We start from the raw sequence: 18,315 nt of genomic DNA, 5'->3' as shown, positions 1-18,315 counted from the left end.
TCAGTCTAGTTTCATTTCTAGTTCAGTCTAGTTCAGTTCTAGTTCAGTTCTAGTCATTCTAGTTCCAATTCTAGTTCAGTTCCAGTTCAGTTCTAATTCAGTTCTAGTTCAATTCTAGTTCAATTCTAGTTCAATTCCAGTTCAGTTCCAGTTCAATTCTAGTTCAGTTCTGGACTAGTACTAGTTTCGTTCTACTTCACATTAATAAAGACTTCAACACAAAAACTTATCTCGATTCGTCAGTGAAAATAACTTTAATATTAAAAATTTCTGCATTATTAAGAGTTCAATGTCACAAAAATCGATTTGTTATTCAGAAGTCTTGGTCTGATTTCATTATATTTATGCACGTAAATATAATAAGAAACAGGTAAGAACACAAAATAAACATATTAATTTAATTTGCGAAAAAAAAGCGTTTATTTATGAATACGATGCGGTGGCGGCTGTACAAACGTTTTGATATTTGTTGCACATAAACAAATTTTCGAAGTTTGTTGAACTTCGGTACAAATCGCAGGTAAGAGTGTCGTAAACGTTGGACGGCAAGAGGTACAGTTACAAACAGATGTACTTAGGAAGGCACAGCGATAAAAAAATGAATATTATTGAACTCTGATAGTAAGTATATTCCAACAAATCCATAAATAAACGAAATAAAGTTCTGTATTTGTTCAGTTTAAATATCAAATTCCAGACAGCATGTCTCTTTGTGCTTTAAGCTTTTTGCATATAAAAATGTTTTACAAATTTTACAAATAAAATTTATAATTGGCTCAAAGGTCTCTAACAAGCCCTTTTTAATGATCCTATTTTTGAAATAATACAATCTATTATTTTTATGATTTATTGATAAAAAAAATTCGTGTTAAAGGTAATTGTTTTTGCTGCAAAATATTTGAAAAAATTAATAAATCAATTTCCCATTATTTAATAAAAATAACAAAAAGCTAAATAATGATAAATATTTTTTTTTTGCAAATTCTATGCATTTAAAATTATAGTTTACTAGCTATACCCAGTGTGCTTCGCTACCCTCATCGTAATGAAATAAAATAAATATTATTGTAAATGTATATATCTGCAATATCAAAAAGTCCCCTATTTAAATTTATGTTTATATATTCAATATTTTAGAAAACTCAAAAAGTACCAATGAAGTACGAAAAAGTAACAAAAGACCTCTTTTATTTAATTTCATGTTCCTAAGTTCAATATTATAGAAAATTACCAAAGGGTCCCCTTTTATAGATTCTCATTAACTCCGGGCTCCACATGGTTAATTTCATGTTATAAAAAACACAAAAAGTACCTTTTGAAGAACGAAAAATTACCAAAAAGTCCTCTTTTATATGTTCTCACTTACTCCGGGCTCTACGTACTTAATTTCATGTTTCTATGTTCAATATTATAGAAAATTCAAAAAGTACCTTTTGAAGAACGAAAAAGTGCCGAAAAGTCCCCTTTTATAGGTTATCACTTAATCTTGGCTTTACTTGCTTAATTTCATGTTTCTAGGTTCAATATTATGGAAAATTCAAAAAGTACCTTTTGAAGAACGAAAAAGTACCAAAAAGTCCCCTCTTATAGATTCTCATTTACTCCAGGCTCTATGTGCTTAATTTCATGCTTCTAGGATCAATATTATAGAAAATTCAAAAAGTACCTTTTGAAGAACGAAAAAGTACCAAAAAGTCCCCTTTTATAGATTCTCATTTACTCCAGGCTCTACATGCTTAATTTCATGCTTCTAGGATCAATATTATAGAAAATTCAAAAAGTACCTTTTGAAGAACGAAAAAGTACCAAAAAGTCCCCTTTTATAGGTCCTCACTTAATTCGGGCTCTACATGTTTAATTTCATGTTTCTAGGTTCAATATTATAGAAAATTCAAAAAGTACCTTTTGAAGAACAAAATAGTACCAAAAAGTCCCCTTTTATAGTTTCTCACTTAATCCAGGCTCTACATGCATACTTTCATGTTTCTATTTTCAATATTATAGAAAATTCATAAAGTACCTTTAGAAGAACGAAAAAGTACCAAAAAGTCCCCTTTTATAGATTCTCATTTACTACGGGCTCTAAATGCTTATTTTCATGTTTCTAGGTTCAATTTAATAGAAAACTCAAAAAGTACCAGTCGAAGGATGAAAAAGTACCAAAAGGTCCCCTATTATAGATTCTCATTTACTCTGGGCTCTACATGCTTAATTTCATGTTTCTAGGTTAAATTTTATAGAAAACTCAAAAAGTACCAGTCGAAGGACGAAAAAGTACCAAAAAGTCCCCTATTATAGATTCTAATTTACTTTGGGCTCTACATGCTTAAATTCATGTTTCTAGGTTAAATTTTATAGAAAACTCAAAAAGTACCAGTCGAAAGACGAAAAAGTTCCAAAAAGTCCCCTTTTATAGATTCTCATTTACTCCGGGCTCTACATGCTTAATTTCATGTTTCTAGGTTAAATTTTATAGAAAACTCGAAAAGTATCAGTCGAAAGACGAAAAAGTACCAAAAAGTCCCCTTTTATAGATTCTCATTTACTAAGGGCTCTACATGCTTAATTTCATGTTTCTAGGTTAAATTTTATAAAAAACTCAAAAAGTACCAGTCGAAGGACGAAAAAGTACCAAAAAGTCCCCTTTTATAGATTCTCATTTACTAAGGGCTCTACATGCTTAATTTCATGTTTCTAGGTTAAATTTTATAGAAAACTCAAAAAGTACCAGTCGAAAGACGAAAAATAGATATATATAAATTCTCATTTACTAAGGGCTCTACATGCTTAATTTTATGTTTCTAGGTTAAATTTTATAGAAAACTCAAAAAGTACCAGTCGAAGGACGAAAAAGTACCAAAAAGTCCGCTTTTATAGATTCTCATTAACTAAGGCCTCCGCATGCTTAATTTCATGTTTCTAGGTTAAATTTTATAGAAAACTCAAAAAGTACCAGTCGAAGGACGAAAAAGTACCAAAAAGTCCCTTATATAGATTCTCATTTACTCCGGGCTCTACATGCTTAATTTCATGTTTCTAGGTTAAATTTTATAGAAAACTCAAAAAGTACCAGTCGAAGGACGAAAAAGTACCAAAAAGTCCCCTTTTATAGATTCTCATTTACTCCGGTCTCTACATGTTTAATTTCATGTTTCTAGGTTCAATATTATAGAAAATTCAAAAAGTACCTTTTGAAGAACGAAAAAGTACCAAAAAGTCCCATTTTATAGATTCTCATTTACTCCGAGCTCTACATGCTTAATTTCATGTTTCTAGCTTTAATTTTAAAGAAAACTCAAAAAAGTACCTGTGTAGAACGAAAAAGTAGCGAAAAGTCCCTTTATTATTAATTTCATGTTTCTATTTCAATATCATAGAAAACTCAAAAAGGACCAGTTGGAGAATGAAAAGTACCAAAAAATATCACTTGATACCGGGGTTCCAAATAACACCCCATTAGGATATTTAGTGTTTCTAAATTTAAAAATTTTATCTAAATTGGATCATTGTGGTTGAATAAAATCAAATTTCCCGTTTTTACCCCTTTTGGTACTTTTTTCCTCCCCATTAACGAAATAAAAATTCTATTCCAAAAAGTTGCAACATCGTAGTGGGAGCCTGTTATTATGTATTCATATGTATAAGTTAATAAACCAAAAACAATGTTTTATGAAAAAAGTACCAAAAATAGGTACAATTTTAATCCCTTAAACGTCCGAATATCCAAAAAGTACTAAATTCATATTTTTATTTTTTCGTTAAGTTATGAAGGAGTCAAAAATATTTTTTGAATGTGCACTGGTTTAAAAGATACATGGGGTGCGAAAAAAGTACCAAAATACAGTTTTTACCCGTTTATTCCCTAAAGGGGCCGAATTTTAAAAAAGTACCAGACACCTGTCCGTTTATTTTTTAAATGAACGGCGATAAGCTTTAAACTGTTTTTGTATCTTTTCTAGTTTAGGAGATATAAGGTTACCGAATTTACCCGTTTTTACCCTTTTTTACCCCCTAAACATTCGAATTTCCAAAAATCCCGTCTTAGTGGATCTATTTGGCGGGAGACCAACCTCCTGTCCAAATTTCAGCTCTTTAGCTTCAACCGTTTAGGCTGTGCGATGATGAATCAGTCAGTGAATCAGTCAGTCAGTCAGTCAGTCAGTCAGTCAGTCAGTAACGTTAGAATTTTATATATATAGATAAACAGTTAAGGGTAAAATAATAAAAAATTTGAAATCACACAGGAAAGTGAAATGAAAACATTTCATTTAGTCCACTTTTCATAACACAACTGTAAGAGAACCCGATAGGAATGACGATTATTGCCTGCTGCTAATAAGTCATTGCGACGACAGCCCCAGAGTTAAGACTCTTTCAAACAATTCATAAAATCATGGAGGCACATAATTTATCATGTGCTGGTTGTTCTAATTAATAATTTTTATTAATTTATTTGTTGATTTATTGTGTTTTCCGTTAATGAGGTAATTTTTTTAAATGATAATTTTTTACTGTTAGATTTTTTTTTTGGCAAAACAAAATTAGTAAAATATTCTTTGCCTATAAAAAAATTTAATTATGGGCGATAAGAATAAATTGTTCTGTTTTATGTAAATTTAAAATTCACTGAAATAAATATTAATATTTCAATAATCATGTATTTGAAGTACTCTTAACTTTAATCTTTTACGATAATCTAGCTTATACATTTCTTGATATCTAATAAGTGTTTATTCAATCAAAATTCTATTAAAAACATATTAATCAAAACACCGCAATCCAAATTTTATATCTTTACAACAACTTAAATAGCAACACCTTTGATTTTGCCTTATTTGAAAACATTTCAAATTTAATACAATTAGTTAAGTTTAACTGTAGCTTATCTTTCTACTATTTGCTACTTACTAAATATACTTATTATTAAACACTTGTACTATTGTTAGAAATTGTTTAACAAAGCAATTAATTAATTTGTCAAATCCCACGATCCAAAAGTACCCTCAACGGAATGGAATTTGCTGATAAAAATACAAAAAAGAAATTTTACTTATTAGACCAACCACTAGTACGTAGGTAATTTACATTAGACCAGTTCTAGTTCAGTTCTAGTTCCGTTCTAGTTCAGTTCTGGTTCAGTTCTAGTTCAGTTCTAGCTCAGTTCTAGTTCAGTTCTAGCTCAGTTCTAGTTCAGTTCTAGTTCAGTTCTACTTTAGTTCTAGTTCAGTTCTAGTTCAGTTCTAGTTCAGTTCCAGTTCAGTTCTAGTTCAGTTCTAGTTCAGTTCTAGTTCAGTTCTAGTTCTGTTCTAGTTCTGTTCTAGTTCTGTTCTAGTTCTGTTCTAGTTCTGTTCTAGTTCAGTTCTAGTTCAGTTCTAGTTCAGTTCTAGTTCAGTTCTAGTTCAGTTCTAGTTCAGTTCTAGTTCAGTTCTAGTTCAGTTCTAGTTCAGTTCTAGTTCAGTTCTAGTTCAGTTCTAGTTCAGTTCTAGTTCAGTTCTAGTTCTGTTCTAGTTCAGTTCTAGTTCAGTTCTAGTTCAGTTCTAGTTCAGTTCTAGTTCAGTTCTAGTTCAGTTCTAGTTCAGTTCTAGTTCAGTTCTAGTTCAGTTCTAGTTCAGTTCTAGTTCAGTTCTAGTTCTGTTCTAGTTCTCTTCTAGTTCTCTTCTAGTTCTGTTCTAGTTCTGTTCTAGTTCTGTTCTAGTTCTGTTCTAGTTCTGTTCTAGTTCTGTTCTAGTTCTGTTCTAGTTCTGTTCTAGTTCTGTTCTAGTTCTGTTCTAGTTCTGTTCTAGTTCTGTTCTAGTTCTGTTCTAGTTCTGTTCTAGTTCTGTTCTAGTTCTGTTCTAGTTCTGTTCTAGTTCTGTTCTAGTTCTGTTCTAGTTCAGTTCTAGTTCAGTTCTAGTTCTGTTCTAGTTCTGTTCTAGTTCTGTTCGAGTTCTGTTCTAGTTCTGTTCTATTTCTGTTCTAGTTCTGTTCTAGTTCTGTTCTAGTTCTGTTCTAGTTCAGTTCTAGTTCAGTTCTAGTTCTAGTTCTGTTCTAGTTCTGTTCAAGTTATGTTCTAGTTCTGTTCTAGTTTTGTTCTAGTTCTTTTCTAGTTTTGTTCTAGTTCTTTTCTAGTTCAGTTCTAGTTCAGTTCTAGTTCTGTTCTAGTTCAGTTCTAGTTCAGTTCTAGTTCAGTTCTAGTTCAGTTCTAGTTCAGTTCTAGTTCAGTTCTAGTTCAGTTCTAGTTCAGTTCTAGTTCAGTTCTAGTTCAGTTCTAGTTCAGTTCTAGTTCAGTTCTAGTTCAGTTCTAGTTCAGTTCTAGTTCAGTTCTAGTTCAGTTCTAGTTCAGTTCTAGTTCAGTTCTAGTTCAGTTCTAGTTCAGTTCTAGTTCAGTTCTAGTTCAGTTCTAGTTCAGTTCTAGTTCAGTTCTAGTTCAGTTCTAGTTCAGTTCTAGTTCAGTTCTAGTTCAGTTCTAGTTCAGTTCTAGTTCAGTTCTAGTTCAGTTCTAGTTCAGTTCTAGTTCAGTTCTAGTTCAGTTCTAGTTCAGTTCTAGTTCAGTTCTAGTTCAGTTCTAGTTCAGTTCTAGTTCAGTTCTAGTTCAGTTCTAGTTCAGTTCTAGTTCAGTTCTAGTTCAGTTCTAGTTCAGTTCTAGTTCAGTTCTAGTTCAGTTCTAGTTCAGTTTCTAGTTTCAGTTCTAGTCCAGTTCTAGTTGTGTTCTAATTCTGTTCTATTTCTGTTCTTTTTCAGTTCTAGTTTTAGTCAGCCAGTCTAATGTACATATAAGTTATTCGAATGAAATGAATCGTTTTAAAACGAACAATTTGTTGGTCATTTTGATGATAAAGGCCTGAAAATTAATATATGAATTTATGAAGGGACCATTTAAAAAATGATGACAATAGGCTAAATATATAAACAGGACCAATCAATGACTTCATAATCTTAGTTACTCGGCGTATAACAGCATAATTAGAAAGTCATAAATATATCGTTATATTTTGGAGATATTAAAGTGTCGTTTCGAATGCGTGCGAATATAAAAATAAAATATTGATTAAATCAAATTTTAATTTTAGTAACATTTTGTCATTTGAAATTTCTCACGCAGAAAAATTAAATATTGGGCGGTATAATAAATTTGAAGTTATCTTATTAGTTAGATTATTAAAATTTTATATTTTAAACTTTGTACTGCTAGTTTGCTAAAATGAATGATTAGGATATGGTCGAATGCTAAACTTGGGAAAAATGAATATGACCCGATAAGGTTTTTTCCATTTTTTTTAAGAAAAAATTCCATTCCTCACTTAAAGCGTTAAATACATAATGTTCTCCATATGTAAATTGATGCATTAGCTAGCAGCAACCCATGGCTTAGTATTTAATCACACTTTAATCATCGTTGCTAACATCATGTGCTCGACTTAAATCTATGGAAAATTTAACACATGAGTGATAAAATCGAAAAAAAAAATAAAATAATCGTTTTAACAAACAAATAAATATTTAATGGATTTTATTGAATTTAATACTTATTAGTGAATACATTAAAATATATTTATGTATGTATATGTATGTATGTAAGTATGTTTGTCCATTAGAAAATTTAAAATAAAAGCAGAACAAATGAAATGATTCAGGAAGAATCACAACAAATTAAAACTTTTTAAGGAAACTTTAACAGTTGGATTTTTAAAAATAAATTCTACACATCTGCTGTTTAGTCATGTTTCGTTAAAAACAATACAATTTTTTTTTTTTTTTGTTATTCTCGAGTAATTTACACATTTTATGGGATTTTTTCATCAATTTTGTATTTGTACATTTGTTTTGTGGCAGGAAACTTAATTATTTCCCCAAAAAATTAAAAAAAACTCTGAGACAGAATTTAAAAAAACACACAAAACAAACTAAATCTCAAACTGAAAACTTCCCCAATTAGTTTGTATGCAGCACAGACAGCCAAACAACAACAAAAACGTCATACACGTACTAATTTTGGTTGTATTTATAATGAAGCCGTAATTTACAAACACAAACAAAAACTTGTTTAATTTTATTTTACCAAAATTTAACAAAAATACCTAAAACCCATAATAAAACACTAAAAAACATTTGTATTAAATAAATCTTTATTTTTGTTGATGTGATAAAATCAAATGCATTTTCAAAACAAATTTTACTTCCTTGAAACAACATAATTTTCAATTTCATTATTTATTTAATTATTTCTAAAAACGGTTTATTTAGTTTTGTTTCAATTATTTAGCCTTTTGTTTTTTCAATTATTTAGGGTGAAATATAAATGTTATAAAATATTTTATAACAAATTATTTTATGTTTAGCACAAAATAAGATTAAATAGGTTTTAGAAAAACAAAAGAAACAAAATATTCAATTTGACACTAACTAACTAACTAACTAACTAACTAACTAACTAACTAAACTAACTAACTAACTAACTAACTAACTAACTAACTAACTAACTAACTAACTAACTAACTACTAACTAACTAACTACTACTACTAACTAACTAACTAACTAACTACTAACTAACTAACTCTAACTAACTAACTAACTAACTACTAACTAACTAACTAACTACTACTAACTAACTAACTAACTAACTAACTACTAACTAACTACTACTAACTAACTAACTAACTAACTAACTAACTAACTAACTAACTAACTAACTAACTAACTACTAACTAACTAACTAACTACTAAACTAACTAACTCCTAACTAACTAACTAACTAACTAACTAACTACTACTAACTAACTAACTAACTAACTAACTAACTAACTAACTAACTAACTAACTACTACTAACTAACTAACTAACTAACTAACTAACTAACTAACTACTAACTAACTACTAACTAACTAACTAACTAACTACACTACTACTAACTAACTAACTAACTACTACTAACTAACTAACTAACTAACTAACTACTAACTAACTAACTAACTAACTAACTACTAACTAACTAACTAACTACTACTAACTAACTAACTACTAACTAACTAACTAACTAACTACTAACTACTAACTAACTAACTAACTAACTAACTAACTAACTAACTAACTACTAACTAACTAACTACTAACTAACTAACTAACTAACTAACTAACTAACTAACTAACTAACTAACTAACTAACTAACTAACTAACTAACTAACTAACTACTAACTAACTACTAACTACTAACTACTAACTAACTAACTAACTAACTAACTAACTAACTAACTAACTACTAACTAACTAACTAACTACTAACTAACTAACTAACTAACTACTAACTAACTAACTAACTAACTAACTAACTACTAACTAACTAACTAACTAACTAACTACTAACTAACTAACTACTAACTAACTAACTAACTACTAACTACTAACTAACTAACTAACTAACTAACTAACTAACTAACTACTAACTAACTAACTAACTAACTACTAACTAACTAACTAACTAACTACTAACTAACTAACTAACTAACTAACTAACTAACTACTAACTAACTAACTAACTAACTAACTAACTAACTAACTAACGAACTAACTAACTAACTAACTAACTAACTAACTAACTAACTAACTAACTAACTAACTAACTAACTAACTAACTATAACTAACTAACTAACTAACTAACAACGAACTAACTAACTAACTAACTAACTAAAACGAACTAACTAACTAACTAACTAACTAACTAAACTAACTAACTAACGAACTAACTACTAACTAACTAACTAACTAACTAACTAACTAACTAACTAACTAACTAACTAACTAACTAACTAACTAACTAACTAACTAACTAACTAACTAACTAACTAACTATGTAACAAACTAAAACTAACTAACTAACTAACTAACTAATAGCTTTTAAATATTGGATCAATTCTTTTCACAAGAAACAGAATTGAATAAAACATCGAAATAGTGGTCACAGACCTCCACGACCTTATTAAATTCTAAGACGATCAAGCCATGTCCGCATGGGAAAAAGCTAGACAGCTGAAATTTTTTATAAATATTCTCTATTGATAAGGTTTCTTTGGTATTGAAAATGGGCAATATCGGTCCACGTTTTTGGATAGCCCCCATACAAGTGGACCCCCGAAAAACAGATTTAACCGTCATAACTGTTTAAAAAGTATGAGTACAGTAATGATATTTTACATACATAAATCAGTTTTATAAGAGCTAAATATCTCCACCAAATTTTATGAGGATCGTTCCATAATTAGCCCTACCCCTATATAAGGTCCCCTTCGAAAAAAAAACATTCATTCTTCATTCCGAATTTAATGATATTTGATCTAGAACTGTGTCTAGCCCCTATAAAAGGTTCCGTTTAGGAAAGGGTTTTGCTTATTAACATACGAATTTTCCTTAATTAAAAATATTTAAATTTAATTTTTTAAATTTATTTAAATTTTACATAAACAAGTTCTATAAAAAACAAAATCTATTTAAAAATTTTTTGAGTATCGGTACATAATTGACGTATATAAGGTCCATATATTGTGTTTGTGCTGATGTTTGTAACGCACAATAATATTGGTCCTATACCCACCTTAAAGTATACCAATCGGCTCAGAATCATTTTCCGAATAGGGCTTTTAAACTTTGTAATCAAACTACAGGTCGCAATTTTGGAGATAATTCAATGAAATTTGGCACATGATCTTTTATGGTACCGTAGACAAAGTCTATTGAAAATGGTTAACATCGGTCTGTTATTTCACCTAGCCCCCATACGACTGAACCCCCCGAATAGGACTTTTAAACTTTGTAATCAAACTACAGGTCGCAATTTTGGAGATAATTCAATGAAATTTGGCACATGATCTTTTATGGTACCGTAAACGAAGCCTGTTGATAATGGTTTATGGTTTTCACCTAGCCCCCACACAACTGAACCCGCCGAATAGGCCTTTTAAGTTCATAATTATGTTTAATATACTCATATCTCGACAAAAAGCTGCAAAAACCAAGTTCTATACAAGATTTGATAACCCTCACGAATTCCATAATAATAGGTCCTCATATGACCCTAGCCCCTATGAAAAGCCCCCATCAAAATTTCACTTAAATGTCCACAATTTTATTCAACAATAAACGGCTTAAGTATGTATATCTGAGGCAAGGTACAATTCAATTTAAATGCTTTATTATGGCAAATAAATCACATTATATTTTTGTCAAAGGTGTAGGGTATTATATGGTCGGCCTCGCCCGACTATAATTTCTTACTTGTTTTTATTACAGTTTTTATACAATTTCTTAAATCAGGAACTTTCTATAATCCCTTTAAATACTATCATTTCTAATTGTAATTATAATTATATAACTTTTATTTAAATATACTATTCAACAGAAAAAACTCTACTTGAAAAGTGTCATAAAAAATAATTAATTTTATTTAACTTTTCAATAGAGAAAATTTTGTATAAATTTATTAGAAAGGAAAAAAATATATAAGAAAATACATGAGCAAAAAAAATAAAAATTCTTTTGTAGTTGTCAAATAGACATAATAAATGACTTTATATCTTTAGAAAATTAAATGTTTAAAAAAATGGCACAAAAATTTTATATAAAAAAATAACATAAATATAGTAAATATGAAATAAAGAATAATGTATATTTAAGTGATACAAATAATAACTACTATATGTAGTACTTATGACAACAAACAGCAATTATTAAGGCATGTCACAGGTTATAATATCATACCATTACCATAGCAATTACTTTGTTATAGGTTTAATTGCTTATTAGCTAAAGTTGAATTTTGTTGCTAAAGTGTTAACTATTATGACCTCTAGTAATTAACTCAAGGTTATGTAGAGAATTCTGTAGAAAATTTCACCTAAAATACGTTAAATTCTATAGAAAAGGTGTCACCTTGTTAATGACGCGTTTAACCGTTAGAAACTTTAAATTCTTAAGAATAGTGTCTAATAATTAAATAGCATTATTAATAAATTAATCTATAAATTTGTTATTATATAAATATTGACACAAATTAAACATTTAGCAAATTGCTAATACACGCCCTATTTTTCTGTTTTTTGGTAATTTACCGGTAGTTGTTGACTTAAGACGTTAAACAAAATTTTAAATTTGTAGCTTGAAAGTAAAATTTTAATTATTAAATAAAAAAAAACATATTTTTTAACTATTTATAGATAAATTTTTAAAACTTGTTTTTTACCACTTACAAATTCTAATCTTTGCTCCCTAATACTTTGAAATATAATAGTTTTACATTTACGTTCATAAACTTTTAAACAAGTTATTATAAACAATTTTATAATAATTTACATTTTTTTATTGTTTTGAAAAACTTTAAGCCAACAAGTCAAAATTAAATGACAATTAAATTTCATGTTTAATAACAAAAAGCCCAAAATTAATGAATAAATCACGCGCCGTATTTTAAACAATTTTTTATATATATTTTTGTAATTGTGTAAATAAATTTAATATAAAAAAACATTTAAATTAATATAAAATAAACAATAAAGAGAATTTAAACTTGATAAAAAAAAGACGACAACAACAATTTGTTCAAAAAACAAAAATTGTTAATCATTTAGAATAGAAAAAACATGTGAATATAAAATTTTGTTATACATTACAGAGTTGCCAGACTTTTTAAACATTATAGTTTTGTAGGCAAATCTCTAAGAAGTCACTTTCTATAGACATAAGTCTATTAGGACATATTTCTATAGACAATAGAATAAAGAAGATAGTTTTCCTCAGAAAAGTCCCTAAAAAAGATACTTTTCCCAATACACGAGTCTAAAAAGATACATTTTTACAGACATATATGTCTAAATAAGGATCGTTTCTATAGACTAGATTCTAAAAATGAATATTTCTGTAGACAAGTGTGTAAAAAGTCACTCTCCGATAGCCGAATGTCTAAAATGTACTATTCTATGTGTCTAATAAGTTACTTTTCTATAGAAAAGTTCATGAAAAGAGAAAATTACTTAAAGGAGACACTTTTTTAGACTCAGCACACATCCAATTTTCTATAAACAAGTGGGATAAAAGACAGATGTCTAAGACGATAATTTTCTATTTACAAGTGTCTAAAACGACACTTTTCAATGAAGAAGTATATAAAGAAAAGTGACTAAAAAGATATTTTTTATCGACAGGTATTGAAAAAGACGCTTTTTTGAAAACAGGTGTCTAAAAAGACAGTTTTCTATAGACTGATATCTAAGAAGTCATTTTTCCATAGACATTTGTCTAAGAAAGACACTTTTCTATAGATAAGTTTCTAAGAAGATACTTCTCTATAAATAACTAACTAAAGAAGACACTTTTCTATAACAAAAGTTAATAAAGTGTAGACAAGAGTAAAAGATGATAGCTTTCTATAGACACGAGAGGTCACTTTCTATAGACAAGTGTCTATTAAGATATATTTCTATAGACAATTGATTAAAGAAGACACTTTTTCACATACATTTGTCTTATGAAGATAGTTTTCCAAGATAAATGTCTAAAAAGATACTATTTTACAGACAAATATGTCTAAATAAGGACCGTTTCTATAGACTAGATTCTAAGAAGAAACTTTTCTATAGACAAGTGTTTAAAAAGAGACTCTTCTATAGATTAATGTCTAAAAGAGACTATTCTATATGCAATTGTCTATAAAGACACTTTTCTGTGTCTTATAAGATGCTTTTCTCTATAAAAGTCCATGAAGACACTTTCCTAGAGAAAATTACTTAAAGGAGACTCATCACACATCTTACACATACAATTTTCTATAAACAAGTGGGGATAAAAGACAGATGTCTAAGACGATACTTTTTTATCAACAAGAATATAAAGAAAAGTGACTAAAAAGATATTTTTTATCGACAGGTATTAAAAAAAGACACTTTTTGAGGTGTCTAAAAAGACAGTTTTCTATAGACTGATATCTAAGAAGTCACTTTTCCATAGACATTTGTTTAAGGAAGACCTTTTCTAAAGATAAGTCTCTAAGAAAATACTTCTCTATAAATAACTAACTAAAGAAGACACTTTTCTATAACAAAAGTTAATAAACTGATATTTATTTAGACAGGTGTAAAAGAAGATAATAAGACAATTAAAGAAGACACTTTTTCACATACATTTGTCTTATGAAGATAGTTTTCCCAAGATAAATGTCTAAAAAGATACTATTTTACAGACAAATATGTCTAAATAAGGACCGTTTCTATAGACTAGATTCTAAGAAGAAACTTTTCTATAGACAAGTGTTTAAAAAGAGACTCTTCTATAGATTAATGTCTAAAAGAGACTATTCTATATGCAATTGTCTATAAAGACACTTTTCTGTGTCTTATAAGATACTTTTCTATAGAAAAGTCCATGAAGACACTTCCCTAGAGAAAATTACTTAAAGAAGACTCATCACACATCTCACGCATACAATTTTGTAAACAAGTGGGGATAAAAGACAGATGTCTAAGACGATATTTTTCTATCAACAAGTATATAAAGAAAAGTGACTAAAAAGATATTTTTAAACAAGTTTCGAAAGAAGATAGTTTTCTATAAACACGAATTTAAAAATTCAGTTTTATGTAGATAATTGTCCAAGAAGACTCTTTATTAAGATCATTTTTAGGAATTCATTTCTCTTTTTTAATTTCACTCAAAAACTTTCATTGTAATAGACAAGTAACGAAAAACACACTTTTTGGAAACATATGTCTGTTTATAAAGACACTTTTTTCTGACAAGTAGCTAAAGAAGACAGTTTTCTATAAATAAGTGTTTAATAAATCACAGTGACTATCTTTAAAGAAGAAAATTTTCTATAGAAACAAAATTTTTCTATAGACACCATAATTTTCTATAGACACGAAAGTTTATTATAGATTCGAATTTAAAAATTTACTTTTATATAGACAAGTGTCTAAAAAGACACTTTCTTAGATACATTTCTAGTAATATATTTCTATATATTTTCTATTAATGTATATGTATAAAAAGGCACTTTCCTAAAAAAAAAGAGTCACTCTCTATAGATAAAAAGTTACTTTGGAATAGACAAGTATCTAAAAAGACACTTTCTGGAGACATATGTCTAAAAAGTTACTTTTCTTTATCGACAAGCAGCTTAAGAATATAGTTTTCTAAAGATAAGTGTTTAATAAGTCACAGTACACAGATGTCTCAAAATTTGAATTTTCTATAGAAATGTGTCTAAAAAGACACATTTTTAATAGTCAAATATCTAAAATGATAGTTTTGTATAAACATAAATGTGTCTAAAAAGACACTTTTCAAATGTCACTGAATTGTTTTTCTGTAAAAGTGGTAAACTGAACATTGGAGGTCGTTATCGCACCAGGATCAATGAATTTATTTTAAAATTTGAAACACTAATTTGATTACACAGTTCAATAAAATTAAAAAAGTCTAAACACAGAGATCAAATATAATAAATGGCCAATGAATACTTTAATCAAGGATTGAGTTGCTCCATCGTATCATATACTTTAAAAAAACCCCTTTTGGCCATATTTGATACATTATAATGGAGCGAGGACTTTTTTATAAAATATCTTTTGTGATCTGGAAGTCAAATATATCGACTTTAACATAAAGATTCAATCTCTGTAATATTTTTTGCCTTCTTCGAGATATCTTAACTTACAATATGAAACTACAAGATTGGGTTGTCAGAGCTGCTCAATCCTTTAAAAAGTATATTTGGGTCTCTGGTTTAAAAATTGGTCTTCAGGGTCGTGAGATTTGAAATCTCGCGTTTATTTCTTCTTATGACGTCACTAGTTTACGCTGACAACTTTCGATGACTTGGAGATAAACTCGAAAATGTGAGGTCCGAAATTCATAATATTCAAATGTTAAGCCATGCATCTAACTTTCGATAGATCCTATATATATCGATCCTTATCATTCTTTAGCACTAAATTGATATTCATCTGAAAGTTAAAAACATTAAAATGTCTTTTAAGAGAAGAATCTCTATGGGGGTTTGTATACTAAAACAACTTAACGATAACCATTTTTTGAAAGAGGCTTTATAAGATCCAATTATAGTTTGACCTTCATTAAATTCAGAATTTAATTGCGATGATAAATACTAGCCGAACAGACGGGGGGGGGGGGGGGGTAGATAAAATAATTCATTACATGGTCAATTACAATTACTTCTAATGTGTAATTGAGCAATAAACAATTACAATTACTTGTAATGTATAATTAACCAATTAACAATTACTTGTATTGTGTAATTGACACAATAACCAATTACTTGTAATTGTAATTAATGTTTTTTCAAATTACAATTACTTGTAATTCAAGTTTATCAATTACAATTACTTGTAATTTTGGTATTTCAAATAACAAATTGTATGTAATTGTAAGGGGAAAATTCAGAATTACAAGTAATTGTAATTGGAATTTCTTCAATTACAATAATTGGCACGTATTATATTGACAATTACTAGTAATAGGAAATTCTGCAATTACAATAATTGGTCTAACTTCAATTAGAATGATTATATAATTGTAATTGATAAAACTTCAATTACAAGTAATTGTAATTGAAAATGTAATCATTAACCCCTAAGCCAGTTTCCGAACTATGATTATTGCCTAAAAGTAGGCTATACAGAACAGCAATGGGGGTCCCCAGGGATCACTGGTTGATGGAAATATATGTAAGCCAAAACTGATAATTCTGAAAAACTGGTTATTCCAAATAAAAAAGTCAATAAACTGAAAAAAAGTTTTGTAGCATTATGCATTTTATGAGTTTTTTTTTTTTTTTTTGTTTAATTCTTTAAAATACAAAATAGCAATAAACTTTGTTAAATTTAAAACACATTGTTCAAGTTCATACTTACGAAAAACATGAACTGGATACAAATTAGTTAAAAAAAAAACCAAATAAAAATAAAACTAAGTTGACATTTAATTACGTCGGGAAATTGTAGCACTTTTTTACGTGATTATTATGCAAAATTAGGAAATAAATGTACATTATTACACTGTATTAAACTTGTTGTGTTAGAGAAGGAAAATTAGCGCCACAATTTTGGGGAAAACAATAATACAAGAATAACAAGTTTTTTTTGAACTAGTAACACTAAGGCTTTAGGTTTTTTTCAGACTTTTTTTTTACATAAATAATCTAATTATTTCCACCTCAGTTGTTAACACGTAAATAATTAGTTTTTTTTTATTAGTTGATTTATTTAATTTATAATTTTTTTTTTGTTAATAAAAAAAGTATAACAAGTTCGTCTAGGTCTAGAATTGTTGAAAAATATACATTGAACCTTTTACAGTGAAGTAAATATTCAGTTGTAAACATTAATATGACTAACAGAAATCGGGGTGGGTGGACAGACATACTAACGCCGACCTTAGCTATTTTTCAAGGATTTTTTTTGTAATATGTTTATAAATAATGAAAATAATAAATTTTGTTTAAAACTTGTTAGAATTGTGAGGAAAATTTAAATTTTTTTATTTTGTTGCTAAACTATTTAATTAGTACCTCTAGCAAACAAAAAATATAAATATTTTTTATATTTTGTTTTGACCGCAAAAATCACACTTAGTCTGGTAAGTTTTCTTTGGTGAGGGTTGCCAACATACATATATTGTTACTTTTTCAAAATTTCTTCTTACAGTTAGAAAGGACGATGTATATAACATTAAATCCAAAGATATATATATATATATATATACCTAGGCCCACAATTTGGTCTATGGCGAGTTTCTTAACAATATCGGTGGTGAGAATCGAATCCGCAATCTTTGGTGCTACAGACCAGAATACTTATGACAAAGCTACCAGAGGCACACTGCATAAGTATAACACAGACCGACAAATTAAGAAAAAAGTCGAAACCATGAAGTTCGATTTCCCTAAAGCATTGAGCCGTGCTGAATCCGTATCTGACCTCAGATCTATCACATATGGTATTTGAGCTATAGTGTCCCGATGTTTGAAAACCCGTTATTTTTGATCCTTTTAGAGACGTCATAACAGCGCTTAGACAACATTATTTGTACTTATGCCATCTGAAAGTCCATTCTGTCTACTGTCAGAATGGACTGTCTTCAAATCTGAACATCTGATATAACTTCTTTTTCCTTCGAGTTATCTATTGTATATTTATACTCTATTGTCAATTACACAGGCCGACAAATTTTTAACCCAGTGACCAAAGTATACTTTTGTAAAGGATTGAGACGAATCTGATAGCAGAATTTCTCCATCACAGCCGGGATTTGAGATATAGTGTCCTGAAGTCG

This window comes from Lucilia sericata, unplaced genomic scaffold, assembly GCF_015586225.1.
Source record: "Lucilia sericata isolate MDLA Ls3-8-SP2 unplaced genomic scaffold, ASM1558622v1 Contig002152F_arrow, whole genome shotgun sequence".
Taxonomy (NCBI): domain Eukaryota; kingdom Metazoa; phylum Arthropoda; class Insecta; order Diptera; family Calliphoridae; genus Lucilia; species Lucilia sericata.
This window is presented reverse-complemented; position numbering follows the sequence as displayed.